We start from the raw sequence: 23,881 nt of genomic DNA, 5'->3' as shown, positions 1-23,881 counted from the left end.
TGCCCCCTTTGTCCTATTGAGGAGGGGCCCTAAAGGGTCCTGACCCGATAGGAAGGTGGTGAAACCTCTTACTCTGGGTGGTCAGGGTAGGCGGGAGATAGATACAAGAGAGAAGGAGTGGGGGGTGGATGTGGGAAGAATCTTGAAATTTTCTCATCTAAAGCTACCATGAAGTCCGCTTGGTCTTGAGCTGGGCCCTCCTTCGCTGCGGAAGATACGTTAGTCCAGTCGCGCCCACGTCTCCAGTTTGAGCCAGAGCAGGACATGATGAACAACGCGATCAGCTTTCCAGTGAGCACGCGACCCTCGACACAGAAACTCTTTCTTCCCTTTGGCCTTTTGCTGTGAGGAGACGTGTAAACTTCTCCAGATACTACCTTTCTCTGAAAACCGCCCTTGGGTCTGTGTGAAAACTGGCAGTCCACGACCTGTTGAGCAAGAACTATTTAAAAGTCAGACAAAAAGATGGCTCAAGTATGGAAAAGGGTGAATAAAAGTGCCCTTAGAAAAGAAGCTCAAGACAGGTAAGGAATCATTGGAGCGATTGTGAAATCTGTGTGGGCTTGTCCCTGGGTCCTCCACCTGGTCAACGCCCTGATACTTTTGCAGTCGTTACTCGGCCTCGAGACTAGCCTTCAAAGGAAGTCAGTAGAGGCGGCCGAGTGTGTGTGGGCCTGTGTAGGAGGTTTGAGGCTTTCCATCAGTCGAATGTCTTTGCCTCGGTACCGGCGAAAACCCGAAGGCCTGACGGAAGTACTGGACTTAAACTGAGTGGGATAGAAAGAGCGACAGCGGCAGGCAAAGGAGGAATCCCCTTTGTCGGGGAAGACAACGCAGAGACGTTGAGGTGAAAGGGCTTTCCAGGAACGCGAGCAGGTCTGGCCCATCGGAAGTCTAGGGAAGAGACGGCCGGTTCCCGGGTGAACTTGAAGCATGGATCATCTGTCAGGAGCCAAGAACCCCGAGCGCCGGTGCCGTGAAGAGTACCACCGAGGCTGTGGTCCGCAACCCGGAGGCGCGGCCTCCGCAGCCCCTGCGGACCAGCAGAAACGGCCGGCTCCTGCAGCTCCTGGGAGCTGGAGAGCCTGTCAAAGCGAATCCTGTCCGTAGGCGCTTAGTTCCAGAATCAAGCGAGATGCGGGAGACTGAATGCAGCGTGTGGGGCTCAGGGTCCTCGCCTGGGTGGTAAGCGTAAAACCCTAAGCCAGGGCCTTTGGGTCGCAGCAGTGTCCTCTGCCCAAAAGTATCTCGCGGTGCTTTCCGAGACCTTTTTCCGCCTCTTTGCTGCACGAGTTGGAATTTCGCAACAGTTGAGCTTGCTACATTGCAAACCGTAACAGTTGGGGACCGCAGGGCGGAGATTTTCCAGGACGCATAGCCAGCCACGGAAAGCCGTGAGATTTCCATAGTGTAGTGGTTATCACGTTAGCTTCACTCACGGAAGGTCCCCCATTCGAAACCCGGCGAAAACAGTTTCTTTTTCCTGCCTCAACTCTCCCGATAAGCTGGACTCCGTAGGGCTTCCTTGATACCTACCGAGTGGTGGCAGGCACCGGACTAATGTAACCAGACCCAGGTCTTAGGCGCCTGGATTCTCAGTGCTCCGCGCGGAAGTCCCAAGGGCCTTCCGCACAGCTTCTAGCCCAGCACAGTTCCTTTCCCTGTTCAACTGCTATCACTCAAAACCAGTTGACCCCGTCGCTTCTTTTCCGGTCTCTCAAGTCTCCACGTATATATTTGTGCATTGTTGTCACTAGCACAACTGCCTTGTCTTGCTTAGCTTCTAGGGAATTGCAAAGTCAGATACTACAATTCTCTTCTTCTACACACGGCTCAATAAAGTTTGAAAGGTGCAGAAACCGGGATAACTGTCACACGGATCAAACTATGCTGTTTGAACTTCAATCCCTCTCTCTTCAGGGTGAGACACAGGTGCTCACATGTACTGGTTGCCCCCTAGTGGCCACAAATCCTCTGCTGCAACCGCGGGGGCGGGGTGGGGGGGTGTCTTCAACACTCAGCACTGAGTCTGGATATTTTCCTGAAAAACAGCCAACCAACCAACCAACCAGACAGACAAACTACTAACTAGCTAACTAATACACAAACAAACTCACTTTTCAGGCAAGATTTTGGTTTTAGGAAAAGTTTACTTTGGTTATGTACAAACATGAAATGTTCAAAGAAAGCCTTGTGAAATTTCTAATTTCCCCCTCCTTCTAGGAAAGATAGAGCCCTATGTTGCAAGTTGGAGACTGAGGCAGAGTTGACTTCTCTGCCTATGAAAGAACATGGGTGTAAGAATAAGATGCAGAGTGGGGAAGAAAAGCCTGGAAACAGAAAACCGCTTGCCATGTCTGGGAGTGGCTGTCAGAAAGAGAACATCCTGGATGGGCATATCCAGCAAAGAGGAACTTCAGTGGAAACAGCAGATTTAAAGGCCATGTTTAACATTTTTCTTTGGCTATATATAATTTTTATTTCCCATCTAGGGGCGGGGGAGGGGGCAGGGGGTGCGTTGGTACAGGTGAGCTTGATGTGTTTATGATACAGTGTTTTGGAGTAAATAAAATGACTGTAAGACTACAAATGTTCATCAGCGAACCTCCTAGACTCATCTTAGGTTCCAGAAACAGCGCATTCAGAAAGTAAAATGGGCCCAATCTAGGGAGTTTACCTGGGAAAATGCAATTAAAATTAAGGGCCGAGTGCTTGTGATGGTGGCACTCAGTGTGGCTTTTCCGACTACAGTGGATTCCCTAGTTCCTTCACACAGGATCCCTTCTTCAAGGAACGGCAGTTGCATCTTTGGGATCCACAGAGCTACTGGAAAGGGAAGCTTGATTGCTCTTGGTCACAGAAGACTAGGGATTGCATACTCCCTGGTACACAGGCCAAGGTCGTCTGCTTTGTGTACTTGGGCAAACTGGAGGCCAGCCATGGGAGGAACAGGTTCCGAGGAGGTCGTCTTCTTGGTCCTTTTAGCTATGGGAATCTCAGGGAATTTCTTCCCTCCCCTTTGAGCTAGTTCTCCCCAGCACTTTCCGGAACAGGAGAGGACTCATCGCCTTCCTGTTCCGTCAGGGCTCTTTGAGAGTTCCTCTTGGACAGGACCAAAAGGGTGGCTAGCTTCCCCAGCATGTCCCTCATCTCTAAGCTTCTCCAGGGCTCAGGCTGAGCCAGGACGTCACTGCCGTCCGGTGGGAGCGAGAGGAGCTGGGGAGAGGCGAATGCTGGGGGTGACTGAATCTAACCACACTGGCTGCCACGAACCGCGCACCCGTTCGTTGGGTGTTTGGCAAGCGGGAACCGTGGCGGCTCTTTCCTCTGCAGGCCGGACAAAAAGACATATGAGGTCCTAAAGGGTCGAGACGATACTCTCTGAGTTCACCCACAATCCTCCTAGAAGACCTGGAGGAAACGCTGATTATGAGGACACGACTAAAGAAAATCGCAAGGACGGCGCAACCACTCGGTGCGGAGACTAAGGTCTCAAATCCTAACTAACGGCAGTGTAAGCTTGGGCAAGATGTTTGGTGGCTCTCGAAAGCCACTCCCGCACAAGCGTGAAAGGGAGAGGAGGCAAGAACTTCGTGCCCAGAGAAGCGGTGCCCCATTGTTACCATCTGTCTCTACCCGGAGCTGAGTGCTGAGGTAGAGAGTGGTGTAAGAAGCTGATAGCGAACTCATCGTGGGCGTTGAGCCTTAGCATTCGTATCTCAGAGATGTCTCTAAGGAGTTTGGCTTGTACATTAGGAGTTGTGAGTTGGAAAGGCATGTTTGCAGTTGAGACAGGGATGTGGGTATAAATGCGGATCTGACTGAAAGTGCGAGGGCCAGAGATGGTGTATGTCTGGGTGCTGAGCAGTGGTCATATACAGCCAAACCTATGCGAGGTCAAAAGATGGTCGAGTTCTTTGTTGAGATCGGGTTAATGACTCAGCCACAACCTAGCCTGGCTTCTCAACAAGAGTGAGTGGCATCATTGCATATCTTCAATCCCGGTCTTTCAAAAAGTCACAATAACTCTAGTCACAACACGTGGGGGAAATCTCCAGGTTCCTTTCTTCAGTTTCATTTCCCCAGCAAGAACTGGGAAAAGAGCTCTCTCTATATTCCAATTCCATCAAAGGACCTACATGTCAATATTTCAACCATCAATAAATCTTTAAAGCACTCTCCTCCTTATATAACGGATGCATCAACTGCATCTGGGAGTCACAAATGGTAAAACTCAATGCACCTCTGAATCCAATTTAGGAAACTGGATTCCGTGTAACATATAAACATCGATTGCATGCCTAATCTAAATGAATGTTTGTAATTAGGATATATTACATATCCATCGAAATGCTTTGAATACCTTAAAAAGCAGACACACGATATTGTTATCATGACAGCATGACTGATTCATCACTTCGGTACCAAAAGAGATAAAACTAAAAACAAAAAGCAGCTGCAGAGCTCTACCTCCAATTGACCAAAATTTGTTTCTCCATTATCTCTATTTTGATTCTGACCTTTTTCTTCTAATTCTGCATCTCCTTCTTCTTTCTTGCTGGGATCAGAATTTTACTTACCAACCTTGCAAGTTAGAACTCTTTCTCAGAACCAATGAGTAACATTTCCAGGTTGACAGTTGAAGGTTTGGGGGCATAAAAAAGGGACCTGGATGAATTTCTGATGTTTTTCTATAGGGCTCTCTTGGCGTGGTGGGAAAGAGCCTTTTGCAGGTGTTTTGATAGTAGGGACCTGGATGAATTTCTGATGTTTTTCTATAGGGCTCTCTTGGCGTGGTGGGAAACAGCCTTTTGCGGGTGTTTTGATAGTTTCGTTTGAATGCCATCACTTTATAATGTTGCCTGATGGAAGTCTCCTTGGCGAGGCAATGCTTTAGGTGTCTGCCGGTTTTTCGGCGCTGATTTCTAAGACAAGACTTGATACGTTCGATTTGGAAGATTGCAATGTCCTTGTAGCAATTCTTTCCCAACAATTGTCCCTGAAGAATCGTACTTGCAGGTAACAGACCGAAGCGGTGTTGGGGGTTCACTGGTAGACTTCTTGCCTCTACGCGGGAGACGCGGGTTCGATTCCTGGCCAATGCACTTGCCGCACCGTGCGTCCAAGTTCCACTGATCCCCTTTCCTTCTGAAGGATTACATTAGCAAGTGCGCTCAGTCAGCCCATCCTTTCTAACGAAAGCAAACTCACACCCCCACAACTCACTAGAATCAGAATCAGAAATTCATTCATTCCTTCCTGTATTTCTACTTTGTAAACTCCTGCTTTCAAATCGAATTTCTACTCTGGGTTTGTTTTTTTGTTTTGTTTTGTTTTAACTGTACTTATCAAAAAATTAACAAACAGAAAAACATTTCAAACAAAACAAAACAAGAAAAACAAATAACCTAAAATAACTACATTGCTTCCAACATGTTCCTACCATACCCCGCCCCCCCCCACCAAAATTCACAAACCAGAGTCGTTCCTGAGCACTCCCATAACATTAAGATTACCCTGCATACCTCATCTGTTCTTCTTAGATTATGGTTCCCCCTTCACCAGTTGCTGTCTATCTCTAAGTCCCCTACCTTCTACCCCATAAAACATTTATTTTACATTTTTCACAGAGTTTTCACATTAGTGGTAACATATGATCTCTCTCTTTTTGTGCTTGGCTTATTTCACTCAGCATTCTGTCTTCAGGGTTCATCCATGTTGTCATCTATTTCACGACCTCATTCCTTCTTACTGCCACTTAGTATTCCATCGTGTGTATATAACACATTTTGTGTATCCACTCATCTGCTGAAGGACATTTGGATTGTTTCCATCTCTAGGCAATTGTGAATAACGCCACTATGAACATCGGTGTGCTAATATCTGTTCGTGTCACTGCTTTCAGAGAATAAATACCCAGAAGTGAAATTGCTGGATCGAAGGATAACTCCATATCTAGTTTTCTGAGGAATTGCCAGACTGTCTTCCAGAGTGGCTGTATCATTATACCATCCTGCCAACAATGAAGAAGAATTCCAATCTTTCCACAACCTCTCCAGTATTTGTAGTCTCCTGTTTTGTTTAACGGCAGCCATTCTAATTGATATGAGATGATATCTCATTGTGGTCTGAATTTGCATCTCCCTAAAAGCTAGTGAAGATGAACACTTTTTTCTTCCATGTGTTTTTTAGCCATTTGTATTTCCTCTTCACAGACTGTCTTTTCATATCTTTTATAATTGGGTTTTTGGACTATTGTCATTAAGTTGTAGGATTTCTTCATATGTGCAAGATATCAGATACATGGTTTCCAAATATTTTTTTTCCATTGAGTTAGCTGCCTCTTCACCTTTTTGACAAATTTCTTTGAGGTACAGAAGTTTTGATTTTCAGGATTTCCCATTTACCTATTCTTTCTTTCATTGCTTGTGCTTTGGGGGTAAGGTCTAAGAAGTGAACTCCTAATACAGGGTCTTGAAGATGTTTCCCCTCATTATTTTCTAGCAGTTTTATTGTATGGCCTCTTTTTTTCTTTAATTCAGATTTATTGATATATTCATATACCATGCAATCATCTATGGTGTACAATCAGCTGTTCACAGTATCATCATATAGTTGTGCATTCATCACCCCAATCTATTTTCTATATTATATATAACTGAGATTTTTCAGATACCATACAACTATCCAAAGATCCAAAGTGTACAATCAACAGCACACCGCACCACCATACAGCTGTGCATCCATCAACACAATTATTTTTTTTCAATTTTTAGAACATTTTCACTACTCCAGAAAAGAAATAAAGACAAAAAAAAAGGAAACTCAGATCCTCCCATACCCCTAATCATGACCCCGCCATTATGGAAGCATGTTATTTACAAGTCTAAAGAATGGTGTGCGGTTGCTTGTTATAAGCAGAACTTTCAACTAGGGTGAAAAACATTTGGAAATGGACAGGGGTGATGGTAGCATGTAATGAGAATAACTAACAGTGCTAAAAGATGTGTGAATGTGGTGGAAAGGGTAAGCTCAGAGTCACACATGTCACCAGAAGGGAAGTTGGAAGTTAAAAGATGGGAATGTATAAAACAGTGAATCTTGTGGTAGACAATGTCCATGATTAACTATACAAATATTAAAAATCTCTCTCACGAACTAGAACAAATGTATGACACTATAACTTGAGGTTAATAATAGAGAGACACATAGGGAAAAATATATACCTATTGCAAACTATATACTACAGTTAGCAGTACTTTAACATTCTTTCAGCAACAGTTACAAATATACTATATCAAAATTATGAATCAATCAATCAATAATGGTACTGCATCTTGTATTGAGGTCTTTGATCCATTTTGAGTTAATTTTTGTGTAGGGTGTGAGATAGGGGTCTTCTTTCATTCTTTTGGATATGGAAATCCAGATCTCCCAACTCCATTTGTTGAAGAGACTGTTATGGCTCCCATCTCCTTTGGCCATTTTCAGTCTTCATGTAAAAGTCTTTCGACTGGGAGTCTTAGCTCACTGATGATCATCCTAAGTATCTCATATTGACGTGGAAAGCTGTATATTGTCCTCTAAGGACTGGTTTAGCTGCACCTTCTTCAGCGTACACAGCACATGAATTTCCATTCAGTTCAGAGTATTTTCTAAGTTCTCTTTCCATCTCTGCCTTCAAAAAAGAATTCTAAACTGCCAAATACAGGGGATTTCCTTCCTACGGTTTTGTAACTGAATTCTAGATGCTGGTTGATCCTCTTCAAATGTCTCATGATGAGCATATTCTCCTCCAGAGAGTCTCTGATCTTGCCTCTGACAGGCACTTGGGGAACACCACATCAATCCTGATGCCCTAAGGTTCCCCTGACTACCCAGGCTGTGTACTTGAACGGGAAAATCCACTAGAGGTCAAGTCTGTGGCCACGATTTCTCGTGTACTTTTTAAACTTCCCCTTGTACTCTTTGTAAAGCCAAAACTGCCTTGCACAAAGAACCCTGGGATTTGAAGGGGCAGGGCCAGATCGCATCACCCTTATGCTGGGGGGTGGGAATTGGGGTTCCACCTTAGGGTGGTGAGGACCACCTCCTTCGGGACTTCTCAAATTCGCCTGGGATAAACCTTGACCTTTGTTCCCCTTGTCCTCAAGAACACTGAACAGAAGAGACCCAATAAACTAGAGTTGGCACTCGGCCTCAGGGCAGAGGGAGCTTTGAGGTCTGCATTTCTACGTTCTCCACTGACACCTGCAAGTGTTAGTTGCAGGCTTACCAAGGGCCTCAGGTCTAAACTTTTAAAAGCTATCCGTCAAGCAAGCAAACAAACACACAAGCCACACAGTTAAATAAAATATATTGTTTTCTCTTTCTTTGACAACTAGACCTTCGTAATCACCTGGAGGGTAAAGCTGAATTTAGAGTCCCTGGATGACTCAGATGCCACACCAGAGAAAGGAAGCATGGTGAGAGCCTTTCCCTTACCACTTGCCCACAGGCCTCCTCCAACCAGGGGTGTTCTGTACCGTCTACTCATGCAAGCCCCATTCACTAACTATCTCTTCCCAAAAGGCTATCCCTTGACACCTCAACAAAGCCTCCCTTCCCCCCGCCTCCCCGCACACACACCACCCTGGGTGTGGAAACGCAACACGTGGGTGAGGAATTCTGGGATTCCCTGTGGCTTTGATGGGTCTTTGGAGGAGAGGGGGCCACGGGCTCCATGTGGGAATGCCCTCCACATTATCCTTGCCCAGCGAAAGAAAGTATAGCCCGAACTGGCCACTTCGTGTTAGGAAGTTGGCACCAGGCAAACAAAACAGAAGAGAGCAGAGAAAAATCAATCAGTGTCAAGGAAGCCAGCATGTTGCGTCAACTGTCCAGAGTCCTCAACCTCAGATGGTGCCAGTCTAGGGAAGCTTGCCCTCAAGGGCCTGAGTGTTGGCACAAATTGTTACAGGTATTTTGGTTGGCCGTAGGATGGACACAAGAAAAATAATTGCCAAGCATACTTACGTGGTGTATTCTCTGCGGCATTAGTTTTGATAATGAGAGAACAGAACCAACTGATGATTCAAGGGTAACTATAGTGTTTAAAGGTATATCAATGTATTCAGACATCAAAGCTAAGCAACTGCTCCAAAGAAGGAGTTAGATGATAATACTGATTTTGGTGGTGTGCCAGTTTGAATGTATTGTGTCCCCCAAATGCCATTATCTTTGTTGTAATCTTGTGTGAGCAGACGTTGTCAGTGTTGATTAGATTGCTTTGAGTGTTTCTTTGGCGATGTGCCACACCCAGCCGTGGGTGATGACTCTGATTGGATAATTTCCATGGAGGTGTTGCTGCACCCATTCAGGGTGGGTCTAAGTTGAGTCACTGGAGCCGTATAAATGAGCTGACATAACAGAAGGAACTCAGCGTAGCTGTGAGTGACATTTTGAAGAGGAGCTACGGCCAAGTGGGACACTTTGAAGAAAACACAGGAGCTGCAGATGAGAGACGGTTTGAAGACGGCCGTTGAAGGCAGACTTGCTCCTGAGAAACTGAGAGAGGACCAATATCCCAAGTGCCACTAAGAGTGACATTTTTGAGGAACTGCAGCCTAGAGAGGAACGTCCTGGGAAAAGCCATTTTGAAACCACAACTTTGGAGCACATGCTGGCCACGTGACTTCCCAGCTAACATAGGTTTCCTGGACACCATTGGCCATCCTCCAGTGAGGTACCCGATTGCTGATGTGCTCCCTTGGACACTTGATGGCCATAAGACTGTAACTGTGTAACCAAATAACCCCCCTTTTATAACAGCCAATCCTTCTCTGGTGTTTTGCATTCTGGCAGCATTAGCAAACTAGAACAGGTGGTATTACTGATAAAGATAATACGACGAGATCAAAATTCTTGGACACCAAAGGCACGTCTCACCTTCCTTCCCTTACGGAAAGCTCAGAACGACCCAAGGAAATGTGTGGTCTGGAGTGGAGAGAGGGAGGTGGTTCCCAGGCACAAAAGGAAGATAGGGACTCGGAGAACACCAGGACAGAAGAGGAGGAGGAGGACGGGGGAGGGGGAGGAGCAAGCCTATTGAGATGTCGGAAGCATCTGTATAACCCAGGTAGGGATCGGCGCTCGGCTCCACGAACCTCCCTGCGACCACAGGCCACCATGCTTCCTTCTGCCTCAAAGAGGCCCCTCCTTCCTTCAGTCCACCGGCGAGACTCTGGAAAGGCCTTCTCCTCACATGGGAAGGGCACATGTCCCATGCCTTCCCACCTTTCTCCTGCAGGAGCAAGCTAAACCGGCCGGGTCCCTCCCGCGAGCAATCCCCCCGCCCTGAAGCGGAAACCGGAGCCAGAGCCGGACTCTCTGTTCTGGGTGTGCGGCCGGTTGGCGGGAGGGAGCGCGAGGCAGGTGGGAGAGGCGGCAGCATGAGGAGCCTTGGGCGTGAGGTGCCTGGTCGGAGAAAAACGGGAATTGGGGCAAACGGGCCGGGGCTTGGACGAGGGGAGGATAGGAGGAGGGAGGGGAGGGGAGGGAGAGGGAGAGGGAAACAAAAAGCGTTAAGTTAAGCGCGGCTGTGTGGCCTGTCGGGATCCGGGCAGGCCGAGCTCAGAGCGCTGGAAAGAGTTCAGCGAGAAAACAGCAGAGGTTAGGTAAGGCGGGTGCGGGAGGGGAGTACCGCCCACCGCCCCCGCTGGCCGAGAAACCGCAGGTCTATCATCGTGACAACGACAACGGAGAACGTCGGGAAAGCTAGCCCGCAACCCAACCCCCACCCCACCCCCCACCCCCGCCGCCCCGCGAGAGGGACCCCGGAGTGCAATGGACCAGCCTCGCCCTGGGAAAACCACCTTCGTGACCATGGCATCTCCGCTGCCAGGTAAGTATGCACACGCACCCCGCCCGCACACTGCAGTCCCCTCTCTCTTCACTGCACTCGCACGCTCACCACCCTCCCCGCCACCCGCCCGCCGCCATCCTTCGAAACCGCTCTCGCCACAGTCACTCGCGCCCCAGCCGCCAACCACGGCCCACGGCACCGCCCCCTCCGCCGCCTTGAAGCAGCCGCCGCAGACCTCCAGCCACTGCGCTGCCTCATCTGCATACCTCACAGGCTGCGTCTGTCGCGTCACTCGGCGTCACCTCCCTGGGTCTCACTCTCCTCTAGGGTTACAACGGACACATATTTATCTCCACACCTCTTGGGACGATAGACTGGAAAAGAGGAAATGCGCGCGGTTCCTAGCTGGGGTGAACTATTCCATCCGTTGCCGGGTTATGGGGTTTTGCTTTGACACGTCCCATCGTGTTGATCTTGTGGTGTTCATTTTTACCCCTACCTTCCGCTCATGGCACCGATGACACTTTTCCATTTCTGCGTAGCTCACAAGCCGCCTGCGTTGGGCCCTGCACCGCCTCACTTACTCTACAGACGACGACCTGCAGCCCTCGAGGACCTCACCCAGCCGCTCGCCTCCCTCCCACCCTCGCGGGTAGCGCGCGCCCACTCACCTCCTCCAAACGCCCGGTAAGCGTTTTAACAGCAAACGGAGCCGAGGAGCAGGAGCTGACCCCGTCATTTCCAAGGGAGGCATTCCAATCGCCATGAATTGGCCTCTGCCTCTGCCTCTCTGCCTCTGGCCCAGCCTCTGCCTCAGTTACTCGGAGCTCAGTCGGAACTGCGCCCTTTGGGAGGCGGTGGCAAAGTACGCGGACCCGACGGGAAGGTGGCCCGACGGGGATTCGAATCTCTGCATGGCATGGCTCTGTAGACCTGGGCGGATGCTCAGGAACCCTCGTAAGCCACTCTTCCCTGCGTGTGATGCAGATAAGGCAAGAACCTCTGCGTCCTCTGGAAAAGAAGGGGGAAGTGTTTCGAAGAGGGCCTCCTACAGCAAGCTAAGCGGCTGGGTGGCCAGCACCGGGTTTAGGACGCGCCCAGCTGGACTTCTCTATTCCCCCTCACCGGCATTTTGGGGTTCCTTGCGCCGGCACGTGTGCATTTGGATTCCGCGGCACACTACTATTAGGCGGACGAAGGGGAAGTTTCCAGCGTGAAGAGAGACATTGCAAAGGGGTTCGCCCACCGGGAACCAAACCGCAAAGTCGAAGTGAATACACCAGATAACTAGGCTGTGGACGACAAGGGAGCTCAGCTTGCTCCTTTTCTTTTCTGTATCCTGCCGACTGTATCGCTCCTTGCACCGAGCTGGGAGAAGCTATGGCCCGCCTACCCTTCCGGACGCCGCCAACCCCTCCAGGGATGTCCCCGAAGGTCGTTTCTCCCTGCTTTCTCCAAAAGACCAGCCAGCATGAGAAGCACCCAGCGTTCTGCCAGGCCCATGGGCGCGCCTGGGAAACCCTCCAGGTCCGTAAGTCACGGAGTGCGTTGATGGTCTCGGTAGCTCCAACGAACTGATCTAGGGATACGCCATTCCAAGGAGGCAGCGTTAGGAGAGACTGTCTCCTGATCAAGGGCAGTAGACGAGGCTGAGGCTGCCGGGAGGAGGTAAGAGAGGAAGCACCGCGGGTGAGAATGGGCCCATCACTGAGCCCCTCTCCCCAAACCCCAGCGTTTCCAGCACATACACAGGCAAGTGGACCTAGACAGATGCACACCTCTTGGGTGGAGTTCTCTTTCAAGCAAGCCTCCCAAGCCCTCCCAGGCTTTGACTTGAACCCTGGATGTTCCCCCAGGAAACCTTCTGCACCTGCAGTTTTCAATATTAGTTGATGGTAACTCCATCCTTCCAACACTGCTGAAAATCAAAGAAACCAACAGATAAACATAACAAAACAAAAACAAAACAAAACAACAACAACAAAACAGACTTCTCCTTGACGCCCGTGTCTCCCCCATAACCCTGCACCCTATTGGTCACAGATTCATGTTTTCTCGTCTGCGAAGTGTAGACGTTGGCCAATAAAATCCTTCCCTTTCGTGATCTCTGCATTTGAGCAAATGACTCTTCTGACAAAGGAGGGGTGGTCAATTTAACGCGCGACCCTCGACTCGCTCAGAATTTAGGGTTTGAGGAAATTGAATTCGGATGCTGGGTTTGGGTCGCCATTGCCGCTGCCACTCTGAATCTGCTCTTCCTGGTCTGTCCTCGAGGCCCAGGAACATGGCTGAGGCCACCTTGGTGCGACTCCTTTAGCCGGATCGCATCAGGTAGCACAGAATCTTGGGGTGGGACTTTACCGGATTAGCAAGAAACCGGCGAGTCGCAGGTGGCGCGGGGTTCTAGGGCTCACATGGAGAGTTGCAGGTCCCGTGATGCTGCCTGCCCTTTCCGCTCCTGTAGGAGAAGGATAATTGTCCCCTTTGTCCTATCAAGGAGGGGCCCTAAAGGGTCCTGACCCGATAGGAAGGTGGTGAAACCTCTTACTCTTCGTGGTCAGGGTAGGCGGGAGAGAAGACACAAGAGAGAAGGAGTGGCGGATTGGGGGTGGAAAGAGTCATGAAATTTTCTGATCTAAAGCTACCATGAAGTCCGCTTGGTCTTGAGCTGGGCCCTCCATCGCTGGGGAAGATACCTTAGACCAGTCGCGCCACGTCTCCAGTTTGAGGGAAAGCAGGACATGCCAAACACCGCGATCAGCTTTCCAGTGAGCACGTGACCCTCGACTTCTCCGGATTGGAATCCCCTGAACTTCTGGAGTGAAAGGAGCACTGAAACCACCGCAAAAGAAAATACATTGTTGGGGCGAAAATCGCACAATCTTCCCCGACATCAGAGAAAGAGAGAGAGAAACAGAGAGTGAGGGAGAGAGAGAGAGAGAGATGGAGGGAGGGAGAGAGAATGTGACGGTCTTTCAGCAAAAAGAAACTCTCTCTCCCCTTTGGCTTTTTGTTGTGAGGACAACGTGTAGACGTCTCCAGACGCTACCTTTCTCTGAAAACCGCCCTTGGGTCTGTGTGAAAACTGGCAGTCCACGACCTGTTGAGCAGGAAGTATTTAAAAGGCAAACAAAACGATGGCTCAAGTATGGAAAAGGGTGAATAAAAGTGCCCTTGGAAGAGAAACTCAAGACAGGTAAGGAATCATTGGAGCGATTGTGAAATCTGTGTGGGCTTGTCCCTGGGTCCTCCACCTGGTCACCGCCCTGACACTTTTGCAGTCGTTACTCGGCCTCAAGACTAGCCTTCAAAGGAATTCAGCATAGGCGGCCGACTGTGTGTGGACCTGCGTCGAAGGTTCGAGGCTTTGCCTCGGTACCGGCGAAAACCCGAAGGCGTGACGGAAGTACTGGACTTCAACTGAGTGGAATAGAAAGAGCGACAGCGGCAGGCAAAGGAGGAATCCCCGGGTGAACTCGAAGCATGGATCATTTGTCAGGAGCCAAGAACCCCGAGCGCCGGTGCCGTGAAGAGTGCCACCGAGACTCTCGTCCGCAACCCGGGAGGCGCGGTGTCCGCGGTGGGGAGCGTCGGGGACGCGGCGGAGCAGCAGAAACGGCCGGCTCCTGCAGCTCCCGGGAGCTGGAGAGCCTGTCAAGGCGAATCCTGTCCATGGGCGCTTAGTTCCAGAACCAAGCGAGATGCGGAAGACTGAATCCAGCGTGTGGGGCTCGGGGTCCTTAGGCGCAAAACCCTAAGCCAGGGCCTTTGGGTCGCAGCAGTCTCCTCTGCCCCAAAGAATCTCGCGGTGCTCTCCGAGACCTTTTTCCGCCACTTGGCTGCTGGTGCACGAATTTTTCGAAACCCAGTTGAGTTTGGTACATTGCAAACCACAACGGTTGGGGACAGCAGGGCGGGATTTTCCAGGACGCAACACCAGCAGCGGTAGGCCGTGCGGTTTCCGTAGTGTAGTGGTTATCACGTTCGCCTCACACGCGAAAGGTCCCCGGTTCGAAACCGGGCGGAAACAGCTTCTTTTCCTGACTCCACTCTCCCGCACTCCGTGGCGCTTGCTTGACACCTACCGAGTGGTGGCAGGCACTGGACGAATGCAACCAGCCCCAGGTCTTAGGCGCCCGGTATTCGCAGTGTTCCGCGCCAAGTCCCAAGGGCCTTCGGCACCGCCTCTTGCCCAGCATCCTACCCTTCCCTGTTCAACTGCACTCACTCAAAACCAGTTGACCCCGTCGCTTCTTTTCCGATCTCTTAATTCTCCACCTATCTATTTGTGCATCCTGTTGTCACTAGCAAAACTGCCTTGCCTTGCGTAGCTTCTAGGGAGTCGCAAAGTCAGACAGTACAGTTCTCTTCCTCTACACAAGGCTCACTAAAGTTTGAAATGTGCAGAAACCGGGATAACTGTCACACGGATCAAAGTATGATGTTTGAAGTTCAAACCCTCTCTCTTCAGGGTGAGACACAGGTGCTCACATGTACTGGTTGCCCCCTAGTGGCCACAAATCCTCTGCTGCAACCGCGGGGGCGGGGAGGGGGGGTGTCTTCAACACTCAGCACTGAGTCTGGATATTTTCCTGAAAAACAGCCAACCAACCAACCAACCAACCAGACAGACAAACTTCTAACTAACTAACTAACTAACTAACTAACTAATAAACAAACTCACTTTTCAGGCAGGATTTTGGTTTTAGGAAAAGTTTCTTTAGTTATGCACAACCATGAAATGTTCAAAGAAAGCCTTGTGAGATTTCTAATTTCCCCTTCCTGCTAGGAAAGACAGAGCCCTCCGTTGCAAGCTGGAGACTGAGGCAGAGTTGACTTTTCACTGCCTGTGAAAGAACACGGGTGTAAGAATGAGATGCAGAGTGGAGAAGAAAAGCCTGGAAACAGAAAACCGCTTGCCATGTCTGGGAGTGGCTGTCAGAAAGAGAACATCCTGGATGGGCATATCCAGCGAAGAGGAACTTCAGTGGAAACAGCAGTTTTTAAGGCCATGTTTAACATTTTTCTTTGGCTATATATAATTTTTCCTTCCCGTCTAGGGGCGGGGGAGGGGTGAGGGGCGCGTTGGTACAGGTGAGCTTGGTGTGTTTATGACACAGTGTTTTGAAGTGAGTAAGATGACCGTAATACTTCAAATGTTCATCAGCGACCCTCCTAGCCTCATCTTAGGTCCCAGAAACAGTGCATTTAGAAAGTAAAATGGGCCCAACCTGGCGAGTTTACCTGGGAAAATGCAATCAAAACTAAGGGCGGAGTGCTTGTGATGGTGGCACTCAGTGTGGCTTTTCCGACTACAGTGGATTCCCTAGCTCCTTCACACAGGATCCTTTCTTCAAGGAAGGGCAGTTGCATCCTTGGGATCCACAGAGCTGCCGGAAAGGGAAGCTTAATTGCTCTTCGTCACAGAGGACTAGGGATTGCATACTCCGTGGTAGGCGGGTCAAGGTCGTCTGCTTTGTGTACTTGGGCAAACTGGAGGCCAGCCATGGGAGCAACCGGTTCCCGAGGAGGTCGTCGTCTTGGTCCTTTTAGCTATGGGAATCTCGCGGGATTTCTTCCCTCCCCTTTGAGCTAGTTCTCCCCAGCACCTTCCCGAACAGGAGAGGACTCAGCGCCTTTCTCTCCAGTCAGGACTCTTTGGGGGCTCCTCTTGGACAGGACCAAAGGGGCGGCTGGTTTCCCCGACATGTCCCTCATAGCTAAGCGTCTCCGGGGCTCAGGCTGAGCCAGGACGTCACTGCCGTCCGGTGGGAGCGAGAGGAGCCGGGGTGCGGCGAATGTTGGGGGTGATCAAATCTAACCACATTGGCTCCCACGAACCGCGCAACCACTCGTCGGGTGTTCGGAGAAGCCGGAAACGTGGCGGCTCTTTCCCCTGCAGGCCGGACAAAAAGACATATGAGGTCCTAAAGGGTCGAGACGATACTCGCTGAGATCACCCACATCCCTCCTGAAAGACCTGGAGGAAACGCTGATTTCGAGGCCACGGCTAAAGAAAAGCGCAAGCACGGTGCAGCAGCTCGGTGCGGAGATTAAGGTCTCAAATCCTAAGGAACGGCAGTGTAAGTTTGGGCGCGATGCTTCGTGGCTCTGGAAGGCCACTGCCGTACGAGCGTGAAAGGGAGAGTAGGAAGACCGTGGTGCCCAGGGAAGCTGAGCCTCATCGTTACCTCCCCTGTCTACCTGGAGCCGAGTGCTGTGAGGCTGAGTTGAGAGTAGCATTGGTGGTTCAGTGGTAGAATTCTCGCCTCCCACGCGGGAGACCCGGGTTCGATTCCCGGCCAATGCACTGGGTGCCCTGCGGCTCTTGGCTCCACCCCCTCCCTACCCTTTTGAAGGCTTGGATTAGCAAGTGCACTCACTCAGCCCATCCGTTGCATCCCAATACCGGGGGGCCCCCCTGCCAGGAGCAGCGGCCCCGAGAAAGCCAAACCAAACCCGCACAACTCACTGGAGAACCCATACTTAACGTCCTTCGTCTATTCTTCTGTCTTTTATTTCTACTTTCTAAACTCCTGCTTTCATATTGAATTTCTGCTCACATGTGGGTGTTTGTTTTGTTTTGTTTTTTAACTATATTTATCAAAAAAATTAAAAAACAAAGAAAACATTTCAAACCAAACAAGACAATCAGAAAAACGAATAACCTAAAATAACTACATTGCTTCCAACATGTTGCTAGCATAACCCGCCCCCCACCCCCACCCGCACCCCCACCGAAATTAACAAACCATAGTCGTTCCTGAGCATTCCCATAACATTAAGATTACTCTGCACACCTTATCTGTTCTTCTTAGGTTATCGTTCCTGCTTCACTAGTTGCTGTCTATCTCTACCTCCCCTACCTTCTGCCACATGAGACATTGATTTTACATTTTTCACAGAGTTCACATTAGTGGTAACACACAGTCTCTCTTTTTGCGCCTGGCTTATTTCACTCAGCATTCTGTCTTCGAGGTTCATCCATGTTGTCATATGTTTCACGACCTCGTTCCTTCTTACTGCCGCGTAGTATTCCATCGCGTGTATGTACCACATTCTGTGTATCCACTCATCTGTTGGAGGGCATTCAGATTGTTTCCATCTCTTGGCAATTGTGAATAATGCCACTATGAACATCGGCATGCAAACATCTGTTCGTGTCACTGCTTTCGGAGAACATATACCGAGAAGTGAAACTGCTGGATGGAAGGGTAACTCGAGATCTAGTTTTCTGAGGAACTGCCAGACTGTCTTCCAGAGTGGCTGTACCGTTATACGGTCCCACCAACAATGAAGAGGCGTTCCAATCTCTCCACATCCTCTCCAGCATTTGTAGTTTCCTGTTTGTTTAATGGCAGCCATTCTAATTGGTATGAGATGGTATCTCATTGTGGTCTTAATCTGCATCTCCCTCATAGCTAGTGAAGATGAACACTTCTTTTTTTCATGTGTTTTTTAGCCATGTGTATTTCCTCTTCAGAGAAACGTCTTTTCATATCTTTTCTAATTGGGTCGTTTGTACTTTTGTCATTGAGTTGTAGGGTTTCTTCACATGTGCAAGATATCAGACTTTTATCAGATACATGGTCTCCAAATATTTCTTTCCCATTGAGTTGGCAGCCTCTTCACCTTTTTGACAAATTCCTTTGAGGTACAGAAGCTTTTGGTTTTCAGGAGTTCCAATTTATCTATTTTTTCTTTCATTGCTTGTGCTTTGGGGGTAAGGTCTAAGAAGGGACCTCCTAATACAGGGTCGTGCAGATGTTTCCCTACATTACCTTCTAGCAGTTTTATGGTACTAAGTAGTCTTTGATGCATTTTGAGTTAATTTTTGTGTAGGGTGTGAGATAGGGGTCCTCTTTCATTCTTTTGGATATGGAAATCCAGATCTCCCAGCTCCATTTGTTGAAGAGGCTGTTATGGCTCCCATCTGCTTTGGCCATTTTCAGCCTTCATGTAAAAGTCTTTCGACTGGGAGTCTCAGCTCACTGATGATCATCCTAAGTATCTCATATTGACGTGGAAAGCTGAATATTGTCCTCTAAGGACTGGCTTAGCTGCACCTTCTGCCGTGTACACAGCACATGAATTTCCATTCAGTTCGGAGTATTTTCTAAGTTCTCTTTTCATCTCTGCCTTCCAAAAAGAATTCTAAACTGCCAAATACACGGGATTTCCTTCCTACGGTTTTGTAACTGAATTCTAGATGCTAGTTGATCCTCTTCAAATGTCTCACGATGAGCATATTCTCCTCCCGAGAGTTTCTGATCTTGCCTCTGACAGGCACTTGGGGAACACCACATCAATCCTGATGCCCTAAGGTTCCCCTGACTACCCAGGCTGTGTACTCGAACGGGAAAATCCACTAGAGGTCAAGTCTGTGGCCACGATTTCTCGTGTACTTTTTAAACTTCCCCTTCTACGGTTTGTAAAGTCAAGACTGCCTTTTACAAAGAACCCTGGGATTTGAAGGGGCAGGGCCAGATCGCATCACCCTTACGCTGGGAGGTGGGAATTGGGGTTCCACCTTAGGGTGGTGAGGACCACCTCCTTCGGGACTTCTCAAATTCGCCTGGGATAAACCTTGACCTTTGTTCTCCTTGTCCTCAAGAACACTGAACAGAAGAGACCCAATAAACTAGAGTTGGCACTCGGCCTCAGGGCAGAGGGAGCTTTGAGGTCTGCATTTCTACGTTCTCCACTGACACCTGCAAGTGTTAGTTGCAGGCTTACCAAGGGCCTTAGGTCTAAACTTTTGAAAGCTATCCGTCAAGCAAGCAAACAAACACACAAGCCACACAGTTAAATAAAATATATTGTTTTCTCTTCCTTTGACAACTAGACCTTCAAAATCACCTGGAGGGTAAAGCTGAATTTAGAGTCCCTGGGTGACTCGGATGCCACACCAGAGAAAGGAAGCATGGTGAGAGCTTTTCCCTTACCGCTTGCTCACAGGCCTCCTGCAACCAGGGGGTGTTCTGCACCGTCTACCCAGGCAAGCCCCATCCATTAACTATCTCTTCCCAAAAGGCTATCCCTTGACACCTCAACACAGCCCCCCCACTCCCCACACACACTCACACAGCCCTGGGTGTGGAAACGCTACACGTGGGTGAGGAATTCTGGGATTCCCTGTGGCTTGGACGGGTCTTTGGAGGAGAGGAGGCCACGGGCTCCATGTGGGAATGCCCTCCACGTTATCCTTGCCCAGTGAAAGAAAGTATAGCCCGAACTGGCCACTTCATATTAGGAAGTTGGCACCAGGCAAACAAAGCAGAAGAGAGCAGAGAAAAATAAATCAGTGCCAAGGAAGCCAGCATGTTGTGCCAACTGCCCAGAGTCCTCAACCTGAGATGGTGCCAATCTAGGGAAATTTGCCCTCAAGGGCCTGAGTGTTGGCAAAAATTCTCACAGGTAGTTTGGTTGGCGGTAGGATGGATACAAGAAAAATAATTGCGAGGCATACTTACCTGAAGTATTCTCTGCGGCATTAGTTTTGATAATGAGAGAACAGAACCAACTGATGATTCAAGGGTAACTGTAGTGTTTAAAGGTATATCAATATATTCAGACGTCAAAGCTAAGCAACTGCTAGAAAAAATGAGTTAGATGATAATACTGATTCGGGTGGTATTACTGATGAAAATAATACGACGAGATCACAATTCTCGGACACTAAAGGCACGTCTCACCTTTCTGCCCTTATGGAAAGCTCAGAACAACCCAAGGAAATGCGTGATCTGGGGTGGAAGGAGGGAGGTTCCCAGGCACAAAAGGAAGATAGGGACTCGGAGAACACCAGGATAGAAGAGGAGGAGGAGGACGGGGAGGGGGAGGAGCAAGCCGAGTGATATGGAAGCATCTGTATAACCCAGGCAGAGGTCGGGCGCTCGGCTCCACGGAGCCTCCCTGCGACCACAGGCCACCATGCTTTCTTCTTCCTGAAAGAGGCCCCTCCTTCCTTCGGTCCCCCGACGAGACTCTGGAAAGGCCTTCTCCTCACGTGGGAAGGGCACATGTCGCATGCCTTCCCCACAGGGCGAGGCCAGTTGAAGTCCCTTTGTCCTGCAGGAGCAAGCTAAACCGGCCGGGTCCCTCCCGCGAGCAATACCCCCGCCCTGAGGCGGAAACCTCAGGCAGAGCCCGACTCCCTGTGCCGGGTGTGCAGCGGGAGCGCAAGCGTAAGTTAAGCGCAAGCGTAAGTTAAGCGCGGCTGTGTGGCCTTGTCGGCATCCGGGCAGGCCGAGCTCGGAGCGCTGAAAAGAGCTGGGGAGAAATCAGCAGAGGTTAGGTAAGGCGGGCGCAGGAGAGGAGCACTGCCGACCAACCCCCGCTGGCGGGGAAATCGCCACTCTATCTTGACAAGAGAAAACGTCGGGACACAGCGCGCACGCAGCTCCCCACCAACACATTATGCAGCCGAGATTCCCGCATGTGGGGAAATCGCAGGGGTCAGCAGGCCCCTGGGTGCAGTGGGCCAACCTTGCCCTGGAAAAACCACCTTCGTGGTCGTGGCATCTACAATGCCACGGAAGTATGCACATGCATCCCGCCCGCACACTGCAAAGCCTCCTCTCTCTTCACTGCACACGCACGGTCACCACCCTCCCCGCCACCCGCCCGCCGCCATCCTTCCAAATTGCTCTCGCCCAAGTCATTAGCGCCCCAGCCGCCCACCACCGCCCACCGTACCGCCACCTCTGCCGCCTTGAAGCAGCCTCCGCAGACCTCCAGCCACTGCGCTGCCTCATCTGCTTACTGCACAGGCTGCCTCTGTCGGGTCACTCGGCGTCACCTGCCTGGGTCTCGCTCTCCTCTAGGGTTACAACGGATACAGTATTTATCTCCACACCTCTTGGGAGGATAGACTGGAAAAGAGGAAACGCCGAAGGTGCCTAGGTGGGGTTGAACTATACCATCCGCTGCCTGGTTATGGGGTTTTGCTGTGACACATCCCATCGTGTTGATCTCGTGGTGTTCATTTTTGCCCCTACCTTCTGCTTATGGCACCGATGACACTTTTCCATTTCTGCGTAGCTCACAAGCCGCCTGCGTTGGGCCCTGCACCGCCTCACTTACTCTACAGACGACGACCTGCAGCCCTCGAGGACCTCACCCAGCTGCTCGCCTCCCTCCCACCCTCGCGGGTAGCGCGCCCCCAGTCACCTCCTCCAAACGCCTAGTAAGCATTTTACCAGCAAACGGCGCCGAGGAGCCGGAGCTGACCACATTTCCAAGGGAGGCATTTCAATCGCCATGAATTGGCCTCTGCCTCTGCCTCTGTCCCTGCCTCTCCCTCAGTTATTCCGAGCTGAGTCCCAGCTGCGCCTCCGCGGCGGCTTCACTGTAGCGGGACAGGGATTTGAATCGCTGCTTGGCTGTGCCTATTGGGGAAGATGGTCAGTAGCCGTCTAAAGTCACTGCCGCATTACCATATCGGTGGTTGGTCTGGACATAAGGGAAGACTCAGCGCGTACTGTGAAGCTGCCCACTAGAATTTCGCCCCCTTCCTCGGAGCTTTAGGAGTGGTTGCGGAATCTGTTGTGCTGTGGCCCTTGGAGCACTGTAGACCTCTGCGGAGCAAAACGTTTCCCTGACCGGGAATCGAACCCGGGGCGCGGCGGTGAAAGCGCCGAATCCTAGCCACTAGACCACCAGGGAGCCGGCGAGCGTGTCTTTTCCACGGTGCTCCTTCCGGGGTGTAGAAACCAGTGCACTGAGACCTGGGAAGCCCCGGCTCACCTACCTTCCCGGCGCCGCGCGCACCCCTCCAGGAATCGTCCCCGAAGGCCGGTGCCTCCCTGCTTTCTCCACGAGGCGAGCCCGCAGGCGGCGCACCGAGCTCTCTGCCGGGCCGGTGTTGTGCCCGCAAGTCCTGCCAGGTCCACAAGCCAAGGATCGATGTGGATCTCCAGGCTGTACCTCCGAACTGATCTCCAGATTCGCCTTTGCGAGGCGGCAGCGTGTCGAGAGATGGTCGCGGGAGCCAGGCCTGTGGACCTGGTTAAGGGGAGAAGGCTGGAGGGGAGGCGCCCAAGGAGAAAAGGGGGCCGAGCACCGAGACCCCGACGTCTCCATCTCCGCAGAATCGGGGACAGCCTGGAAGGAAAACTCGGTCCAGCAAGGACTCGGGGTCCTGAACTGAACTCCCGATCTTCTCCCTACAACCTGCTGCACCTGGGGTTTGCCCAGCTTAGGTGATGGAAACTCCATCATATGCTGAGTCCAAGAAACGTAGACCCTGGTGTTTTTCCTCAGACCCAATATCCAACTGGTCAGCAATTCATGTTTCCTCGTCGGTCAAGTGTGGACACTGATCCACACTACGGTTTCTGAACCTGGGCAGTGTTGATGTTTTGGATCGGAGAATTCTTTGCTGGGCGGCTCTCCCGTGCATCGTAGGATATTCAGCAACATCCCTGGCCTCTGCCGGCTCCATGCCAGTAGAATGCCCCCGAACTCCACCCGCGAGCCTGCGCAATTCATGACAATCATACATGGCTCCAGACATTTCTTCTCGCCTTTTCTGGAGCCTCACTCATCTTTCGGTTCAGTCTACAGAGATACCTTGGGGGCCATTTTATTCTGCTACCCCGAACATTCCAATACAGCAGATGAGCGGTGTTGAGGGGAAGAATGTACTTAGATTGTGGTCCCCTTCCCTCTGATCCCGCTTCCCAGCACGTGCTACCATCCCGGCTCCTCCCCGATCCCACCAGAGGAGAGTTAGGTCCTGGGTCAGCCTGAGCTCTGGTGACACCGGGCGGGGAACCACATGTAGGGGAAACCACCTGCTCCTTTCGGTCCTGCCCAAGAGGAACCTCAAATGGTCCTGACGCGACATGAAAACGGAGAATCCACTCTTGTTGGGGGACGGATAGTGGGGGAGAGGTCAAAAGGAAGCGAAGAAATCCCGTCAGATTTCGGGATCTAAACTTACTACGAAATCGACCTCCTCTGGAACCGGGTCCTCCCGTCGCTGGGGAAGGTGAGTCGCGTACCGGGGTCCAGTTTGCCAGAGTACACAAAGCATGC

At 50.6% G+C, this 23,881-nt stretch overlaps 4 non-coding genes and 1 pseudogene across 4 annotated transcripts; 2 read left to right on the top strand and 3 right to left on the bottom strand.

The window, feature by feature from the left end:
- Window positions 1-10,788: 10,788 nt before the first annotated feature.
- On the bottom strand, window positions 10,789-10,890 carry LOC119528395 (annotated as a pseudogene).
- Window positions 10,891-14,800: 3,910 nt separating this feature from the next.
- On the top strand, window positions 14,801-14,873 carry TRNAV-CAC. Its single transcript has one exon. It is a non-coding gene; the product is annotated as a tRNA-Val (tRNA).
- Window positions 14,874-17,082: 2,209 nt separating this feature from the next.
- On the top strand, window positions 17,083-17,153 carry TRNAG-CCC. The gene has a single exon. It is a non-coding gene; the product is annotated as a tRNA-Gly (tRNA).
- Window positions 17,154-21,221: 4,068 nt separating this feature from the next.
- LOC119528306 lies at window positions 21,222-21,384 on the bottom strand. Its single transcript, XR_005215618.1, has one exon. It is a non-coding gene; the product is annotated as a U1 spliceosomal RNA (small nuclear RNA).
- A 1,051-nt stretch (window positions 21,385-22,435) lies between these two features.
- On the bottom strand, window positions 22,436-22,507 carry TRNAE-UUC. Its single transcript has one exon. It is a non-coding gene; the product is annotated as a tRNA-Glu (tRNA).
- Between the last annotated feature and the right edge of the window lie 1,374 nt (window positions 22,508-23,881).

This window comes from Choloepus didactylus, chromosome 2 (genome assembly GCF_015220235.1).
Source record: "Choloepus didactylus isolate mChoDid1 chromosome 2, mChoDid1.pri, whole genome shotgun sequence".
Classification (NCBI taxonomy): Eukaryota; Metazoa; Chordata; class Mammalia; order Pilosa; family Megalonychidae; genus Choloepus; species Choloepus didactylus.
This window is presented reverse-complemented; position numbering and strand designations above follow the sequence as displayed.